We start from the raw sequence: 15,486 nt of genomic DNA, 5'->3' as shown, positions 1-15,486 counted from the left end.
CACCCCAGAAAAAAAGCTTTTAATATCGCAAAAAATCCTTCCCCGTATCCCCTTCCCCTTTCAAAACGAACTGCGAGGACGTGATCGATAATTTCAAAGTGGAGGGCTTCATTTTTTAGGAAATCGAGAAAAAACGAAAATCTACTAAGTATTTGAACGATGAGAACACAAAAAAATTGCAAACATGATTTTCTCATGTATCTGTTCGAAGGTTTAAAATCGAAAATCATCACATTCGTATCTTCTAACAACGTAGGCTGCGTTGCTCCAAATTTGTTTTTTTTTCCAAAATATTCATCTGAAATATGAAAAACGCGTTTTTGTGGGTTTAAAAGTTTTTTGAGCATGTTGCATCGATTTTTGAGTCCTAAAAAATATAATTTAAAAAAATGTAGCGATTGACCCACTCTCCATTTTTTTAACATCCTAAAAAAATTCTCAAATTTTAAAATCCAAAAAAATGAACTCCTTGCATAAAAAAAACATCGTTTTTATAGTTCTCAAAATACAAATTTTTAAAAGTTTTCACCCTCGCTTCCTTCTGACTTGTTCTCGTTTTGTTCAAATCAATTTCCTAGAAAAAGCATCGTTTTTGATCTCTCGAAATCAAATTTTCAAAAACTTTCGATCTCACTTCGCTCGGACCAATTTGTTTTATCTTGTTTTGAAGTAAAAAATCCACATTTGAGCCCCCAAAAATCCAAAACAGAAAATACAATTTTTTATAAATCATAATATGAATATAATATCAATCGGAGAAATTGGTATTTTCACCCCATATCAGTCGCCGAATTTTCAGTCGACCCCCTCCCCCTCCTCCCGTCTCAAAACTCACTGCATAGTTTCGTCCCTAGAAATGAAGCCAAATTATGTTTGTGTGGAGCTTGCATCGGCTCTCGACGGCCCTGCGTACCTTATGATTATTTTTTGTGAAAATTCCAACATTTTTGAACCAGCTAGCCTCACCAGTGATAGAAAATAGTCTGCACTTTCAGCACGTTGGGCTGAGAAGGGGGGGGGGACTCAATTTTTTTTTAATCGGTTCCACGTTACATTAAAGCCAATATTTTGGGTTGAGTTCGGCCAAATCTGGTGAGAGTGCAAATTTCACCATCTCAACTTCTAAGATTTTATACATTTTATTGTTTGATGAGGTTTCTAAGATCACTGTGAAAATTAATATTTTGTCAAATGAAGCTCACAAGGGAACCTCTTGAGTTGTCACACTCCGATTTGAACAGGACCGCGATTTTTCGAAAGAGCATAGTCCAAAACCCCCGAAACCAAATTTTCAGCTGGCCAAGTTCATTTTTCGATTTTTGGAGAATTTTTGAAAATTCAAAATTGACTGTTTTTGGCGATTTATGCTTTTTTTTTAAAAGTACGTACTTCATCAATAAAAATGGTCAAAATGAGTCTCAAAACTAATATTAATTACCCAAATCCAAATTTCACCATTTCCAGCCATTCTGGAGCCTCCAGCGCGATTTTTCAATTTATCCAGAATTTTGAATTTTCTCCAGAAGGCGTGAATATCAAGTTGGGCAGCTAAAAATCGAGTTGTATATTACACTCGACCTGTTTAACGAGTTTATCCACATTTGAGCCGATTTTGAAAGTGACACCTCAGAAGCAGCTTTTTGACCAGATTTTTTCAAAATTAAAAAATCCAAAAAATCAAAAGTTTCCCGTTTGTGAGGAAATTTTTGAAATTTGCGCGAATCGCTGTATTTTGTCCGTAACTAACCCCCCAAAATCCAAATTTCACAATTTCCAGGCATTCTGGAGCCTCCAGCGAGATTTTCAATTTCTCCAGAAGGCGTGAATATGAAGTTGGGCAGCTAAAAATCGAGTTGCGTATTATACTCGACCTGTTTAACGAGTTTATCTACATTTCAGCCGATTTTGGGAGTGACACCTCAAGAGTGGTTTTTTGACCAGCTTTTTTCAAAATTGAAAAATCCAAAAAATCAAAAGATAACCGTTTGTGAGGAAATTCTTGAAATTTGCGCGAATTGCTGTATTTCTTCAAGAACTAACCCCCGGAGCGCAAATTCTACCATTTCCAGCCGTTTTGGAGTGAGAGTGACTCCTCAAAAAACCACTTTTGAGGTGTCACCCTCAAAATCGGCTCAAATGTGGATAAACTCGTCAAACAGATCGAGTGTAATATACAGCTCGATTTTTTAGCTGCCCAACTTGATATTCACGCCTTCTGGAGCAAATTTAAAATTCTGGAGAAATTGAAAAATTGCGCTGGAGACTCCAGAATGGCTGGAAATGATGAAATTTGGATTTGGGGGGTTAGTTACGGACAAAATACAGCGATTCGCGCAAATTTCAAAAATTTCCTCACAAACGGTTATCTTTTGATTTTTTGGATTTTTTAATTTTGAAAAAAACTGGTCAAAAAGCCACTTTTGAGGTGTCCTTCTCAAAATCGGCTCAAATGTGGATAAACTCGTTAAACAGGTCGAGTGTAATATACAACTCGATTTTTAGCTGCCTAACTTCATATTCACGCTTTCTGGAGCAAATTCAAAATTCTGGAGAAATTGAAAAATCGCGCTGGGGGCTCCAGAATGTCTGGAAATGGTGAAATTTGGATTTCGGTAATTAATATTAGTTTTGGGACTTATTTTGACCATTTTTATTGATCAATTACGTACTTTATAAGAAAAAGCATAAATCGTCAAAAACAGTCAATTTAGAATTTTCAAAAAATTCGCCAAAAATCGAAAAACGAACTTGGGCAGCTGAAAATTTGGTTCTGTGGGTTTTAGACTATGTTCTTTCCAAAAATCGCGGTCCCGTTCAAATCGGAGTGTGACACCTCAAGGGGTTCCCTTGTCAGCCGGACTGAAAATGAAATTTGATTTCAAACATCCAGAAGCTGATGGATTGAAAAATTCCTATTTTCAAAAATCTAGCTCGAAGTCGAACTCTTTAAGTGATTCGTTTGTGAGAAGGCTGACTTCGATTTTTCATTCTTTGATTTACTACAACTATATATTTTTTTGCAGAATCTGCATTTAAATATGTCATGATAGTGTAATAATCTTATTTAGACCATGACGTTAGAAGCAAAATATTGCAAAATCCTCATTCCTCACGCATCATTGTATAGTTTGACGTACGAGCTTGACCATCGATTTAACCGGTTGCATTTTTCACGATACCTACAATGACGTATATGTATACCTAATATGAAGAAAATTCGCCGAAATCCATACCCATCCTATAAGATCATTCGACTATACGAAAGTCCCTATGCCTACCTGGACCTAAACCTACGTCGATACAAAAGAACATTTTTTTTCAAAACTACCTATGAAAAATTCATCGCAAATAAGACGTTTTGCACGTGTTCTGAGTTTACAAACGAGAACTTCATGCCCTAACGCTTCGCGAAACCAGTTCGAGTAAAAATTAACATAACGTCCTTCGGGATATTCCCTCGTTTTAGGCGATACTACAGAATTAACTCATGTGACCGGGGCCATTTTTGCTGATCAACTTAACCAGTGATTATCTAATTTACTATGTATTCCTGCCTATATGCGAGAAATTTTTCTCACTCGGAATTCGGATAATAATCTTACTACAGAAAAATTCGAATCGTTCGAAATATGTCGTTGTGGTCATCACTCATCACTCACTCGTGTCAGTTGTAAAGAAACTTGACGAGAATTTCAATCAATTTATTATACCTATGTTGAGTCTAATTGATGGAATTGATGGAAATTTTTCACGACTACTGCACGAGAATTCAATTCTGGAGCTGGAGCTTTCTCGTGATTTACGAGAAATCGCAGAATGCAGCGTCGAGGAAGAAATCAATCAAACGAATTAGATAAAAGTTGTACGAGCACGAGTATGTGAACTTACAACGAGAAGAAAGAAGAAATCGCATACCAGGTCTCGTGATATTGCGACTCGAGTACACAAACTCGCGTATCGCAAAACCACTCGAAGGCTGTCCAAAAAGAAAAGTTTGTCGCGATATTCGGAGCAACGACGGTGTCAATTTTAGAATATTGCAACATATTCATCATGTATGTATGTACATACAATGACGCGCATATAATATTAACTAATGTACATCTTATAGTATAAATGTTTTGACATTATCAGGCCATTGAAATTCGTGATTAACGACCAAGCCAACAGATTCGATATCGCGGAGATAAGACGCAAATTTCACTCGATGACCTGTGGGCACTGCTCATGTCCCGTTGAAAATTTTTTTTCACTTCTGAAATCAGCTAATTTGGTGTCGAGCGAATTGGTTCGATGAAAAATTACGTAATATTAATTGTGTCCGTCCGTATTCGGCGTCTTTTAAGATGACAATGAACTATAGTACATAAGGGAAAGTGATTTTGATTGAATGTTGACGCCGCCATCCACCTCCTTCTGCACCTTCCATCACGTTATAGGTTAGACACCTACACCTATTTACAACAAGTACCTATACTCGTAGTATGTTGAAGCAGTCGCCGATTCGATTGGCAAAGCTTAACAATTTATGGATTTCATCCAAGGTCTCACATACCCAGCGATCATCACTATTCAGGAAGTAATCGACCATGCGGATAATTTTCCAGTATAGAAAGAAGTAAATATACCTACTTATACTCGTCGTACTCACGATTTGAACTGGCGACCGAAGACCGAGGACCGATGAAGATGTTTCAAGGTGCTCGAACAGGTTGCAATAAGAACTAATTTTAAGCTCTATACAGTAGACGATGACAAAATCAACCAATAAAACGATAAATCTCACGAACACACGACGAGCTGTTTAGTGTTTACATTGTACCGTGTACCTCGTATTTTCGTATATTTTTAGGGCGACGAAGCGAGGAAAGTAAAGCAATAAAGCTCGAATACAAACCGAAGTTTACTGCGGCGATAAAAAAGAAAAGTCGATCGTAAATAAAAGCTACGAAAGTAATCGCTGATAATTTGCGACGTTAGTTTAGTCTGCTTCGAAAGTTCTTATCAATGGGAGTGAATTTTTGTTGACCGGATGAAGATAAGGGAATTATTCGGTAGGTGTTGATTTTCGTGTGTTATTGTGGAAACTTCTCATTTTTTTTTTGCACAGCGTGATATCAGAAGTTTGATTGATTGCGTGTTCGTTTCAATTTTTTTTTTCGAGAGCTGGTCTGAAGAAACCCTAATGATAGTCCGGCATATGACAATAGGAGTAATTGCACCCCCCCCCCCGGTGAATCCTCCGTGACGACTTCTTTCTTAAAGGGGACATCCTAAGGAAGATTTTAAAGCAAACTTGCCAAAAAAAAAGTTGGCCTTACTTACAAAATGGCGGCCATTTTAATTGACAGGTACGCCGAAATCGCAGATTTTGCGTTTTAACGTAGGACTTGCACGAACTTTTTCAAACTTTACAAAGGTAGATCGAAAGATCATGCAAAAATTCACCATCTGTCAAAATTTCAAGTGCTAATGTGCGTTTTTCGATTTTTGGTGAATTTTTGAAAATCCAATTTAGGCCAAAAATGAGGAAAAAATCAAAATTTTACGAAATTGATCAAGAAAGCTGAAATTTGGGATATACTCTATTTTCGACATGCCAAATCGATTGAAAACGGTTTCAACCCGTTTCGAGCACTTCGGGAGCGTCCAGCAGATTTTTGAAACTCGAAATTCCCACAAAATTCCATCAAATCGGAGTTGTAAAGCTGAAATTTATTCTAAAAACTAATTTCAATACGCTACGAAGTACTGCAGGTGAATTTCCAGTTGTTTTGGAGCCTCCAGCGACTTTTTGAAAATTCCTGAAGCTTCCAGCAGATTTTTGAAACTTTAAATTTTCACAAAATTTCATCAAATGGAGATGGAAAGCTGAAATTTACTCTACACTCCAATTTTAACACCCTCTAAAGACGACTTCAGATGGGTTCATGTCATTTTAGGGCCTCCAGCGACTTTTTTGAAAGTTACTGGAGCCTCCAGAAGATTTTTCAAACTTGAAATTTCCCCAACATTAATTTATCAAATGGAGTTGGGAAGCTGAAATTTACTTCGCAGACTACATGGTGGTTTCAAATGGTTTTGAAGCTTCCAGCTACTTTTAGGAAATTTCAATTTTTCAAAAAAAACGTCATACAACCTTTCAAAAAGTCGCTGGAGGCTCCAAAACGTCTTGAAATTCACCAGCAGTCAACTTCGTAGCGTATTGAAATTAGTTTACAGAATGAATTTCGACTCCCCATCTCAGTTTGATGAAATTTTGGGGACATTTCAAGTTTCAAAAATCTACTGGAGGCTCCAGTAATTTTCAAAAAAGTCGTTGGAGGCTCTAAAATGACTTGAGCCCATCTGAAGTCGTCTTCAGAGGGTGTTAAAATTGGAGTGTAGAGTAAATTTCATCTTTCCATCTCCATTTGATGAAATTTTGTGAAAATTTAAAGTTTCAAAAATCTGCTGGAGGTTTTCAAAAAGTCGCTGGAGGCTCCAAAACGACTTGAAATTCTCCTGCAGTACTTCGTAGCGTATTGAAATTGGTTTTTAGAATAAATTTCAGCTTTACAACTCCAATTTGATGGAATTTTGTGAGAATTTCGAGTTTCAAAAATCTGCTGGAGGCTCCAGAACTGCTCAAAACGGGTTGAAACCGTTTTCAATCGATTTGGCATGTCGAAAATAGGGTATATCCCTCAGCTTTTTTGCTCAATTTGGTAAAATTTTGATTTTTTCCTCATTTTTGGCCCAAATTGGATTTTCAAAAATGCACCAAAAATCGAAAAACGCACTTTGGCACTTGAAATTTTGACAGGTGATAAGTTTTTGCATGATCTTTCGTCTACCTTTGTAAAGTTTGAAAAATTTCCTGCAAGTCCTATGTTGAAACGCAAAATCTGCGATTTCGGCCAACCTGTCAATCAAAATGGCCGCCATTTTGTATGTAAAGCCAACTTTTTTTTGGGCAAGTTAGCTTTAAAATGTTCCTTAAGACGTTCCCTTGAAGAATAAAGTTGTACCAGAGGATCGGCGGGGGGAGGGTGCAATTACTCCTATTGTCATATGCCGAACTATAACCACAATTTTAGATGCTCAAATTGGTTTTTTCGATTTTTGGCAAATTGACGAAAATTTAAAAATGTCTATTCTCAATTATTTATGTTTTTTTTCCTTCAAGGTATTCATTCTTTAAAAATGGGAACATGTATCCACAAAATTAATATCAACTGACCGGAACCTAATTGCCCCATTTCTAGTCATTCGAAAGCCTCTAACGTTATTTTCGATTTTTCCAGAATTTTTGAACTTCTCCAGAAGGCACGAAAATTAATTTGGGCAGCTAAAAATCCAGTTTTGGCTTATTCTGCAACTGTTTAGTCAGCATTTCCCCCCCTCCTTACCCCTAATCACCACCTCTGGGGTGGATGAAGAGGTGCTTGTTTTCTTTCAGCTGTTGAAGTTCACCGTTATAATGTCCAATTTTGGAGTATCGTTGCTCGGGATTGCTGCAACTTGAAGAAAATCTGTTTATAATTGAGCGTAGATTAAAAAACATTTGGAAACTTGAATTTTCCCAAAAATTTCATCAAATGGACTTGGAACGCCGAAATACATCCTGCAAACTAATTTCAATACGCTAAGAAGTCGACTACAGGTGAATTTCAAGTCGTTTTGGAGCCTCCAGTAAATTCTTGAAAATTACTGGAACCTCCAGTAGATTTTTGATACTTGAATTTTCCCAAAAATGTCATCAAATGGAGTTGGAAAGCCGAAATTCATCCTGCAAACTAATTTCAATACGCTAAGAAGTCGACTGCATGGTGGTTTCAAGTGGTTTTGAAGCTTCCAGCTGCTTTTTGGAAATTTCAATTCTCCTAAAAGTGCCTATGAAACCTTTCAAAAAGTCACTAGAGGCTCTAAAATGACTTGAACCCACCTGAAGTCGTCCTCAGAGGGTGTTAGAATTGAAGTGCAGATTAAATTTTGGTTTGCCCTCCATTATTGATGAAATTTGGGGGAAATTTCTAGTTTAAAAAATCCATTGGAGGCTCCAGATTTTGGTAAAATTTTGATTTATTTCCACATTTTCGGCCAAAATTTGATTTTTGAAAATTCACGAAAAATCGGAAAAGGCACTTAAGCATTTTGAAATTTTGACAGGTGATGAATTTTTGCCTGCTCTTTCAATCTATGTACTTTTGTACCGTTTGAAAATGTTCGTGCAAGTCCTTTGTTGGAACGCAAAACCTGCGATTTCGGCAGACCTGTCAGTCAAAATGGCCGCCATTTTGTATGTAGGGCCACCTTTTTTTTTTACCGACTTTTCGGAGAAAAGTGGAGTATTGTATTTGTTGCGATAGTGGAAGTTGGGTCGGGGAGTGACTTTTCTTTGCGTTTCGAGGGTCTGGGATCACGATAGGCTCATTCCCAAAATTTCAGGTTTCCTTATATAAGGTTTATATATATATATCTATCCTATAAAGCTGCAAGAAAAATAAATACCCCAAAAATACGCGAAAAATACGAAAAAAATTAATTAAAAAATACCCGAAAAATCGGAAAAAAGTCCTGAGCCCGATCTATGGCACCTAGAAAGCTGATTTTTTTTTTAATCGACAGCTTAACGTCTCTAGAATATAGGAAAAATACGTGGGGGCAAAAATTTTGAAATTAAAGGGCCCAAATTTTGAGTTTAAATGGGCTGTTTTTGCCGTTTTTTCGATTATTCTCAAATATATCAAGAACGAAAAAGGCTAGAAGGGTGGTTAATATCTCATTTTAAAGAGCATTAAATCCTGAACATTTCCCTCGATTACATTACCCCTCTGAGGTTTTTAGTTTTTGAGCTATTTTGAATTCAAATTTCGAATTTCAGTTACACAATTTTGAATTAAATTATCTCGAAAACTAAAAACGCTGGATGGGTACTGTCAACGAGGGAAATGTTCGATATTTCATGCTCTGTAAAATGGTGAAAACAGATTAGCAAAAAGTTAATTAGATCGTGTGATTTTGATCGATTTTGATGGCATTTTATAACAAACAACCGTTACAACGATGTGTGTACTTACACACCCACACAAGCATACGCACACACACCAACGTAAATGTACCGGACAACGCATCGCTGTCGTTGTTATTCCAGACAGGATCACGCGACATGCGCGCGCATACAAACCTCCCACTCCTCCAACAACGGAATTCTTAAGTACAATGCGAGGATTATGATTTATGCATATCGCATATCGATGAAGCGTGAAATTCTCAACAGAAACAGATACATAATATTAATATGTATTATTGCTAATAAATGTTATAATGTTAATCCGTCTATCATCAGTACTTTGCTTTCGCGTCTATCATCTATCATTTTAATCAAAGTTCTAATCGAAGCATATACCAGTGTCTCCAGATTTTTTGGATGCGAGGTCGAGGTCGCCATTTCGCCGATCTGAAATCGCCAAAAATCGCCAACGTACCAGTGTCGCCAGATTTTTCGTTAAGCTACCACCAATAATATGTCAATTTTTTTCTGAAATTTTCAGAAAAAATTGTATTTTTTTATTCCTTTTGCAGAAAGTATTTTATAATTTTTTACAAAAAATATTTTTTAAAAAAACAAAATTTAATGAAAAATCCCATTAAAAAAGAAAAGATTGAAGAAATCTCAAATCGCCAAAAATGCGACAAATCGCCAACAGCCTTTTTTGGGCGCTTTTCACGATTTCAAATCGCCAAAAATGCGATAAATCGCCAAATCTGGAGACACTGGCATATACTTGGTAGCAAACCTTTCCTAAGAGTGAGCGAAGGGGGGTTTGGGGGCGCAGCCCCCAAGAGCGAGTTCCGAGGGCGAAGCCCGAGGAACGAGTATGGGGGTTGGGCCGCGAAGCGGCCAGGGGGCGTAGCCCCCTAGTATATATATATAGCCGCATACAGGTAAACTCATAACGTTTTGTATAAAATACAAACTCACGTCCCACCTGTAACTTCGTTGCTGTGCATGCGCTCGACACGTCACCCCATAGGCCTGATAGTACTCGATGTTAGGCCGCGTTATATTCGTCAACTTGATTTTTGGGTGACCTGTGGAGAGGTATCTCATTGCCGAAACATCAATTTTTTAGAAAAGCTTTTTTTTTAAAGTCCCATACATCTCTGTTTTTTGCAAATAGCTTTTTAACAAAGCATCCTACAAAAAAATAACCAGCTCTGAGCAGAAAGGAAATTTTATGCTCTACAATTTCCTTCATTGCATTTTTTTCATAGGATGCATACTTTCCTCGTAAAATCAATGTTAATGTTGAAAAACACGAAAATTCGGACCTGTATAATCAGCTCTAAATTAAAATTGAGCAGTCAAAAATTCATTTTAGGCGATTTTTGACCACGCGACGTGAAAGAGGAGACCTTCAACCACCAGAATCACCAAACAGAACTTAAAAAATGATTATTGGCATTCTTGGCAATAAACACCTTTTCCTTATGTCCTAGTACATAATAATTAGGCTATGCACTCATTTGAAAATTGAGTCAAAAGAGAAAGTGTATAAACAGCAATCTCACGTCCCTGCTCAAACTTTGCCAGTAGACTCCCCACACCTTCTAGATTCATATGGCACCTCATCGAAAAGTCACGTCCTAAAAAGGTTACGAGTTTGCCAAAACGTTATGAGTTTGCTGGTTAATCTATAAAAAAGTTACGAGTTTACCCCCTAGAATATTTATATATAGAGATATATATATACAATTTTTTTTTTGAATTTTTGATTTAATTCGAAAGCTACGAACTTTTGGATCGAAGTGAATATGCGAAATTATAGAGATCGTAGAGGCCTACTTAGATTTCAAGTTTCATCAAAATCGGTTCAGCCGTTTTCTAGGTAATGAGTTTTGAAAAATTTCGAAAAAAAATTTTGTCGCTCGATAAACTTGGAAGCTGCGTTCTTTTGGAACTTGATGATGATGCCAAAATGTTCGGCTAGTAGCCTAGTTGTGACATTTAAAATTTGATCAAAATCGGTTCAGCCGTTGCTGAGAAATTAAATTTTTAAAAAATTTTGTGCAAAGTCACCCCCCGAAAATTTGAAAAAGCTCATTTTTGTTTTCGATTACGTAAGAAAGCTACGAACTTTTGGATCATGGTGCAAGTGCGAAATCATAGGAATGGTGATGGACTTGTGATACTTCAAGTTTCAGAAAAATTGGTTCAGTCGTTACTCAAGGTAATGATTTTTAAGTGAAAAATGTCGAAAAAAAATTTTGTCGCTCGATAAACTTGGAAGCTTTGAACTTTTGAAACACGATGATGGTGACAAATTGTCCGGCTAGTATCCAAGGGCTGACATTTTGAGTTTCATCAAAATCGGTTCAAAGGTTCCTGAGAAATAAATTTTTAAATGAATTTTTAAGTGAAAAATGTCGAAAAAAAATTTTGTCGCTCGATAAACTTGGAAGCTTTGAACTTTTAAAACACGATGATGGTGACAAATTGTCCGGCTAGTATCCAAGGGCTGACATTTTGAGTTTCATCAAAATCGGTTCAACCGTTCCTGAGAAATGATTTTTTAAAAGTTCAATTTTAAATGAATTCGTGTGCCAAGTCTTTACTTAAATATTTAAGTACTCGTATGTGATGAGGTGAATTTACACATAAAATTTAATTTCTCAGCAACGGCTGAATCGATTTTGATCAAATTTGAAATTTCAGAACTACACTACTTAGCGGAGATTTCGCCATCATCATCAAGTTCCAAAAGTTCAAAGCTTCCAAGTTTATCGAGCGACAAAATTTTTTTTCGACATTTTTCACTTAAAAACTCATTTAAAAATTTATTTCTGAGGAACGGTTGAACCGATTTTGATGAAACTCAAAATGTCAGCCCTTGGATACTAGCCGGACAATTTGTCACCATCATCGTGTTTCAAAAGTTCGAAGCTTCCAAGTTTATCGAGCGACAAAACTTTTTTTCGACATTTTTCACTTAAAAATCATTACCTTGAGTAACGACTGAACCAATTTTTCTGAAACTTGAAGTATCACAAGTCCATCACCATTCCTATGATTTCGCACTTGCACCATAATCCAAAAGTTCGTAGCTTTCGCGCGTAATCGAAAACAAAATTTTCAAAAGCTCAAAGCTTTCAAATTTGTCGAGCGACAAAATTTTTTTTCAGAATTTTTCAAAACTCATTACCTAGGAAATGGCTGAACTGATTTCGATGAAACTTGAAATCTCACTAGGTTTGCTCGATTCCTATTAAGTATACGACCCTCAATTTTTTGTGAATCATTCGTGAACGAATTGATCAATTTTTTGAAAGAACCATTCGCCAACGAATCTTTAATTTATGAATAAATTCGTTCGCGAATGAGTCACTAATACGAATCAATTCGTTCGCGAACGAATCACATGTCTGAATCGGTTCGTTCGTGAACGATTCACTTGTATGAATTAATTCGTTCGCGAACGATTCACTTGTACGAATCGATTCGTTCGCGAACGATTCACTTGTACGAATCAATTCGTTCGCGAACGATTCACTTGTATGATTCGATTCGTTCGCGAACGAGTCACTTATACGAATCGATTCGTTCGCGAACGAGTCACTTATACGAATCGATTCATTCACGAACGAGTCACTTGTACAAATCGATTCGTTCACGAACAAGTCACTTATACGAATCAGTTCGTTCGCGAATCACTGTTTAAATAAAAGTGGATCAATTCGTTCGTAAAAGATATTTATTTTACGAAAAGTCGGTCTTCTCACGCTTACTGCGTGAGAGTTTTTTTTTTTTTTGAGGACAAGGGCTATAAATGTTCCTTAGGACTATCCCCCTCCCCTTAGAAAAAAGTTGTCCTGGGTCCTGGTGGAATTGTCAAAGTCTCCATCGAGTTTGATTATTTTTGATTTTAATTGGAATATTCATTGTTTCGTAATTTTTTTTGTTTACTTTTGATGATTTTTTTCCTGCACTGCAATGTTCTGTTCACATCTTGTATCTTAGTTACTTTCTGTTGGGAAAAAATTTCAAGCTTCACATTGTTTCAAAGTTTTTGAAAAAATTGCAAAAAATCACATAAAAACAATCCTCACTGATCTGAAACTGGTCTTTCAAAGAAATCTCAACTTTAAACTGGTGACATTTTTGAAACCGTGCAAACATATTTTTTGTCAGTTTGCAGCAGTCCTGAGCAATCAAACAGATTTTAATTGCTGAAAATAGAAAAAAAAATACAAACCCCTCATCACCTGCCCAAAAGAATATCGTTTTTATAATGCCATATTAATTTACACTCCGATCTATATTTTGTGGCACTAAATTCACTATCTACAAGTAGTTGCCCAAAGATGAGTGAGGCTACTGGCAATTTGCAGCTAGATTCCAAGATCATAGAACCTAATTATAATCATCTATATATACATAATGACACCTATTACTTGCAGATTTGCTAGAAAAATGCCTCGAGCATTTTACTTTTGAAATTACAACATTTTATACCTATTTTTTTGAACGATTTCCATTTCACCATGGGCAAGTTTCTCGTTAGCTGAAAACGTGTATCTACCTAGGGGCATCAATGTGCATTGATCGATGATTGATGTCACGCGATCGACGATCGTGTATGTATTTTGAATGGGATTATTAATTGAATTGGTTCGAATTAACCTCTTGACTTAATGGTGTGCTGTGTTGGCTAAATGAGAATAATCAATGATCAGTTTGAAAGAAAATGTATCTATTGTGGAGAGGAATGCTAGAAAATCGATTTGATTTTATTGCTGAAAAAAAATTGAAAGGGGCTTTATGGAAACATTTTTTGAATGATCCCAGTTTGTTGAAGAAATTTTAAATTTTTTTTTAGAGCAACGTGTATTGAAAATTAAACTGCGGGTATTTTCTTTAATCGAATATTTTTCACTATAATGTGGTCAAAATCACATCACTTTTTGAACAACGATGAACTTTACAAGGCTAAAATAAGCAAGCCTTCAATTTTAAAATTGAAAAAATTTTCCATTCGTCATCTCCTTGTGGGAGTTGATTCTGAGAAATATTCAGAAGCCTTGCTCCTTTTTTATACCTACCCAAATATTTTAATCCCTCGCTAAAAGTTCGTCAAAAAAATCGTACCTTTAAAAATTCTCAGAAATCGAACGAAAAAAATATACCCACTCGAGAAAAAATTGACCCCAATTTAGAAAACCACAATACGTATCTAGTACGTCGAACATTTTGTAAACAGTGTTTATAACGAGCAGAACACTGTTATCAAAGGTATTATGCTGCGTCAGCCAGGTTGGTGAGTAGTCATCACTATTTCAACTCTATAAACTCGTACTCGTATTATAGTTCATACCTACTCGTTCACTCGTTAAGAACAGCTGTCATTTCAAATTTTTCAAGTTTGCTGTGACAGCTTTCCGTGTACTATAAATGTAGATTAAGTTACCTACACTCGGGTTGGAGAAATTTTTATCGAGTATTTGTTTACAGGATACTTATAATTGCACAATGTCTTTATTGTTATAACAAACTACCAATGTATGTCTTGTCTATCTCAATTCTCGTACACATTCGAGTATACGAGTATATTCCATACCTAACTTATACCTCGTCCTGTACTCGAGTAGAGTAATAATGGCGGTATCGTTTATCGTTATCAATATAATAGTATACAGGTGCTCTTTTATGAATTCGGTAGCTTTTCCAATAAATCGAGTTGCACGAAGTGGATTTTTCCCAGCTAATATCGATGGGTATTTACATTTTTTCTGATACAAAATAGGATCATTATAATCGCTCGATTGTAACTTCATAACCTTGTTGGTTTATACTCGTAAATTTTGCAGAAACAATCCCTTCATTGATGAAGTGATAGTGGCATTTTTTTTTAATTTCAATCAAAGCAAACAATTTTGTCTCTTCCTTCTCATCTATACTCGCCAAATTCTCGTCATATGTATTTTCAGGATTTCAGCTTTCTCGAAATTCAAAATCTGGTCCAAAAATCAAAATCATGCTCGAGGTTTCTGGTCGAAATTCGCTGGAATGGCGAATTTTCTCATTGTACACCTCGAAAGTGGAGTGAAATTGAGATTTCAAAGTGTTCTAAATCAATTACTTACTGAAAAGATATCTCAACTGTTGAGAAAATTTTTGAAACGATGCAAAAATACATCACGAGCCGAAATTCCTGGAGATGAAGTGAATTTTTGGACTCTTGGTGAATTTTTGGAAATATGTAAATTATATGGGTCAAAAATGTGGAAATAATCAAAATTTTATCACAATATTAACATAGACAGCTAAAATTTGGTATGTATCTTGTTTTCAACCCCTTGAATCGATTGGAAACGCTTTCGAACCGTTTTGAGCAGTTCTGGAGTCTCCAGCAGATTTTTGAAAATTGAAATTTCCAGAACATTACCCAATGAAGTTACAATTTTTTTTTTAACCAATTCGTACTCGGTATTGTGGAATCGAAG

General features: G+C 36.1%; 1 protein-coding gene across 5 annotated transcripts in view; it reads right to left on the bottom strand.

Moving 5' to 3' along the window:
* LOC135845586 (sodium-independent sulfate anion transporter-like) overlaps positions 1-15,486 on the bottom strand; it is a 55,117-nt gene that overhangs the window by 13,147 nt on the left and 26,484 nt on the right. Inside the window, exon 1 of one of the 5 annotated variants that reach the window (XM_065364276.1) lies at positions 4,652-4,821. The exons of the other annotated variants lie outside the window; for them this stretch is intronic. The gene's annotated coding sequence lies outside the window, so the exon portion shown is untranslated. Of the gene's footprint in view, positions 1-4,651; positions 4,822-15,486 lie in introns of those variants that run through there. 5 annotated transcript variants of the gene reach the window in all.

This window comes from Planococcus citri, chromosome 1 (assembly GCF_950023065.1).
Source record: "Planococcus citri chromosome 1, ihPlaCitr1.1, whole genome shotgun sequence".
Lineage (NCBI taxonomy): Eukaryota > Metazoa > Arthropoda > Insecta > Hemiptera > Pseudococcidae > Planococcus > Planococcus citri.
Note: the sequence above shows the minus strand (reverse complement) of the source record. Positions and strands in the feature narration are given on the sequence as shown.